At 45.8% G+C, this 5,000-nt stretch overlaps 1 protein-coding gene across 1 annotated transcript in view; it reads right to left on the reverse strand.

The window, feature by feature from the left end:
• LOC135091345 (glucose dehydrogenase [FAD, quinone]-like) overlaps window positions 1-1,356 on the reverse strand; it is a 24,387-nt gene extending 23,031 nt beyond the window's left edge. Inside the window, 1 exon segment of the mRNA XM_063988900.1 lies at window positions 1-1,356. This exon segment is cut by the window's left edge and continues 201 nt beyond it. The gene's annotated coding sequence lies outside the window, so the exon portion shown is untranslated.
• Between the last annotated feature and the right edge of the window lie 3,644 nt (window positions 1,357-5,000).

Here is a 5,000-nt window from a genome sequence, read left to right on the forward strand (position 1 = left end):
GGAAAGGCGGAAGAAATGTGGTGTAGAAGAGAAGGATAAGAACGATAGCTAAAAGGGAAAGGAAGAAAGGAAAGAAGATAGGGGGAAATAGAAGGGTGATATAGAAAGTTGGTAAGAAAGGAGAGAAACAGAAAAAGGAAGATAGGAAGGAAGTAAGAAGGGAAGGGAAGGGGAAGGGAGATGATAGCTAAGGAGGGAAGGGATGGGAAGGGAAGGAAGAAAGGAACGAAGAGGAAGAAAATAATAAAATAAGATAGGAAGAATTGAGAGAGAGGTTTAAATGATAGAAGTAGGAGAGAGAGAGAGAGAGAGAGAGAGAGAGAGAGAGAGAGAGAGAGAGAGAGAGAGAGAGAGAGAGAGAGAGAGAGAGAGACGTTCAAAAAGACAAAGAAGAGGAGAGATATTTAAATGAGAAAAGGAAGAGGGAAAGGAAGGAAAACGAGAGAAAAAAAGGAAGAGAAAAATGAAGAAAAATAGGAAGAAGAAAAAATAGGAAGAAGAAAATTAAAAAAAAAAGGAAAAGAGGGACAGAAAAGAAATGAAAGAGAAGGAAGAAAAGGAGGAGAAGGAGAAAAAGAAATATTCCTCGTTTATTTATCACCTCCCTTGTCCGTGGCGCGTCTGGGGGGGTGGACGGCGTGGGCGGCGTGGGTGAGGTGGGCGGCGAGGCGTGGACTGCTTGTGGGTGGGCGTGAATGGCGTTCCTGAAGGCGTAAGCGGGTGTTCCTGTGGGCGTGGGGCACTGGAACACCCTGGCAATGTGCGGGCGTGCGGGCGTGCGGGCGTGGGGTAGAGAGGCAGCGTGCGTGTATCTGTTTGTTCGTTCGTCTGGCCAGAAGCCGCGCCTTGGTCAGCCTACCCGGCGTACCTGATGACCTCTCGCGGGCACGCACACACGCACACACACATACGTACACACACTCACGTTTCGATGTACACATGTGTTCTTAGCAGTGACGTCATTGTGAACTATCTCTGTTTTCTCACTTTCTCTCTTATTATCTCGTTTTCTTTACCGACACTGCGAATTGTGTAACAGAAAACGGGAGATGATTAACAAACACACAAACAAACAAACAAACAAGCATTACTGACACCACTCTCTATCTAGGGAAGGAGAGAAGGAGAGAAGGAGAGAAGGAGGGAAGGAGGAAAGGAGGGAAGGAAGGAGATGCGGAGGAGGAGGAGGAGGAGGAGGAAAGGGAATAGAAGAGGAAAGAAGAAGGGAAGGAGAAAAGAATGAGGAAAGAAAGAAAGGAAGAAGGGAGAGAAGGAGAGGAGGAAAGGAAGAAAGAAAGAAGTGAAAAGCAATAAAAGTGAGAAAAGGACAGAAGGAGGAAGAAGAAAAAAAAGAAGAAAAGTAAAGAAGGAAGAAGGAGAGAAAGAGAGGAGGGAAGGAGAGAAGGAGAGAAGGAGAGAAGGAGGGAAGGATATACCAGTCCTCCTCCTCCTCTAGTCAGGATGCCAATGAGAGAGAAAGTGAATCCTCCACTGGAAGAAAGGAGGGAGGGAGGAAGGGAGGGTGGGAGGGAAGGGAAGGGAGAGAGGGGGAAGGGATTAGGAAAGGGGTAAGAGAGAGAGAGAGAGAGAGAGAGAGAGAGAGAGAGAGAGAGAGAGAGAGAGAGAGAGAGAGAGAGAGAGAGAGAGTAATCAAAACAATAACACAACCTTGAAACTGTAGCATCCTGTTTGGCGTTCCTTTTTAACACACACAGGAGGAGGAGGAGGAGGAGGAGGAGGAGGAGGAGGAGGAGGAGGAGAACAGTAGGTTAAGTGAGAAATACCTAGTAAAGGAGGAAGAAGAAGAGGATGGGAGTGTGTGCCATCGTAGAAGGAGGAGGAGGAGGAGGAGGAGGAGGAGGAGGAGGAGGAGGAGGAGGAGGAGGAGGAGGAGGAAGGCTTACACTGCCCGAGGGAGGAGGCGGAGGTTACCTGACCGAACGAAGATAACCTGCCAAGCATAGAGAAGGAGGAGGAGGAGGAGGAGGAGGAGGAGGAGGAGGAGGAGGAGGAGGAGGAGGAGGAGGATATAGGTAAATAGGTGAGCAGGTAAGATGGAAGAGCAGGTATCTAGAGGTTAATTAGCCACTGACCAGGTAGGCAAATATGTGTGTGTGTGTGTGTGTGTGTGTGTGTGTGTGTGTGTGTGTGTGTGTGTGTGTGTGTGTGTGTGTGTGTGTGTGTGTGTGTGTGTGTGTGTGTGTGTGTGTGTGTTTACAGACTGACAGTTCGCGGTGGGGGAAGAATAAGTAAAAGGATATGAATAAAGACTGGAATATAGAAAAAAAATGGGGAAGTTTGAAGAAGAAGAAGAAGAAGAAGAAGAAGAAGAAGAAGAAGAAGAAGAAGAAGAAGAAGAAGAAGAAGAAGAAGAAGAAGAAGAAGGAGAAGAAGAAGAAAATGAATTGGAATATCATCTGGTTCTCACGTGGAAAAAAAAAAACACACACACACACACACACACACACACACACACACACACACACACACACACACACACACACACACACACACACACACACACACAACTTAAGCACACAGATTTTCGATTCATATAAAAAAAATGTCAATATTCCTTACCTATCCTTCATGTTTTGTTTTTTATATATAGATTTCTGAACGTTAGTTAAAAAAAAGTGAACAAAAATTTAGAACATAATTATTATCTGTAGCACAATTTTCAGAAACCACAAGACTATTTTAGCAGTGTTCAATAATTATTTTTTTTAGGTAAACATATCGCTATTGCCACATAAACATTTATTTATTTTTTTTTTTTACGTTCTTTAACACAAATTCGGACCTGTACGAGGAGGAGGAGGAGGAGGAGGAGGAGGAGGAGGAGGAGGAGGAGGAGGAGGAGGAGGAGGAGGAGGAAAAGACATAAACTCTTTCTTCAAGCAGTCACGGCCAAGGATCCCCCCCACCCACCCACACACACACACACACACACACACACACACACACACACACACACACACACACACACACACACACACACACACACACAGTACATCACGAAAGGTTTATGTGTGTGTGTGTGTGTGTGTGTGTGTGTGTGTGTGTGTGTGTGTGTGTGTGTGTGTGTGTGTGTGTGTGTTATAATTTTCTACAGGTGTGATGTACAGGTAAGTCTCAGTCCTACAGGTTAGGTCAGGTAAGTTCACCCCTCTTACAGGTCATCTCTGTCACCTTCTACGGGTCATGTACACAAGTATTTAGGTTCTACAGGTGGTCAGGTCATCTACAGGTCACATTGGTCAGTCTACAGGTCACGTTGGTCAGTCTTTCTACAGGTCACGTTGGTGAGTCCAAAGGTCACGTCAGTCAGTTTTTCTATAAGTCACATCAGTCTTTTTACAGGTCACGTTGGTCAGTCTACAGGTCACTCAGTCAGTTTACAGGTCACGGTGGTCTTTCTACAGGTCACTCAGTCAGTCTACAGGTCACGTCATTTTTCAACACGAATAAACTAACGAGAGAGGAAAATAAAAGGAGGAAGAAGGAAGAAAAAAAGAAAAAAAGGAAAAAAAGAAGAAAATAAAGGAAAAGAAAGAGAGAAAGGAAGGACAAAAGAAAAAGAAGGAAGAAAGAAAACGAAAATATGGAAAACACACACACACACACACACACACACACACACACACACACACACACACACACCAGCGGCAGTGTTGTCACCTCCACGCTCTCTACAATACTGAACACACACACACACACTCACACACACACACACACACACACACACACACACACACACACACACACACACACACACACACACCTTCTGCTAACCTACATTCCCTCCCCACCCCTCCCCTCTCCTTCCTCTCCCCCCGCCCATAGTCTCCCCATCACCTCTCCCCCCAAGCCTCTTCTCGCTGCAGGGGGGAGACTATGGGTGGTTAATTTAATCCCCGTTTTTTTCTCCCCATCTCTTCCTCCCCATGTTAACGTCCTTATTTCTCCCCAGTTTCCTAATTAACTCACAATTTTTCCTCCTGATGTTTTATTCGCCCCAAGTCCTAATCTCCCCGACTTTCCTCCCCTCTCCCCTGTTAACTCCCCTATTCTCGTCTCAATACGCTTCCCCTCTCTCCCCGATATACCTCCCCGGATCTTCCACAACAATATACCTCCCCAGCCCCTCCCCAACAAGTCTACCCTCCCCAGCCCCTCCCCAACAGGTCTACCCCCCAAGATCATTTTCCTCCCCAGCCAAAACTCTCCCCTTCCCTCCCACGCATTTTCCTCTCCCCAAACAAGCCTTCCTCCCCACTTCCCTCCCCCATCCATACTAATCCTCCCCACTTTCCTCCCCAGTCATACCTACCCTCCTTACCTTACTCCCCACCTTCCTCCCCACCCCTACCTACCCTACCCTCTTTCCTCCCCACCTTCCTCCCAAACCCTTTCGTCTCCCCACCCTTACCTATCCTCCCCACCCTTCTCAATCCCTTACAACTCCCCTAGCAAGCCTTCCTCCTCCCCATTCCTACCTAAACTCCCCACCTCCTCCCCACCCATCCAGCAGGCACCCTCACGTGTCAGGTTGCACGTGGACACGCCCATGTTCCTTCTTCAGCAGCTAGCAATTGTTACCTTCTGAAAGGGTGTCATGTGGGGAGGGGAGGGGAGGGGAGGGGAGGGGAGGGAGGGGAGGAGGGGAGGAGGGGAGAGGAGGAGGGGAGATGGGAAAATATGGATAGGTTTATATTTTTATTATTATTATTATTATTATTATTATTATTATTATTATTATTATTATTATTATCATTATTGTTATTATTATTATTATTATTATTATTATTATTATTATTATTATTATCGTTATTATTATTGAGATCTCCTCCTAGTCCTCCTCCTTGTCTTCTTCTTTTCTTCTTCTTCTTCTCCTTCTTCTTTTTTCCAGCTCTTTTCCTCATCTATGTTTTTCTTCTTTCTTTCTTTTTTCATTCATTCATTCATTCTTTCTTTCTTTCTTTCTTTTTCTTCTTCCA

Source organism: Scylla paramamosain, chromosome 37 (genome assembly GCF_035594125.1).
Source record: "Scylla paramamosain isolate STU-SP2022 chromosome 37, ASM3559412v1, whole genome shotgun sequence".
NCBI classification, from domain to species: Eukaryota; Metazoa; Arthropoda; class Malacostraca; order Decapoda; family Portunidae; genus Scylla; species Scylla paramamosain.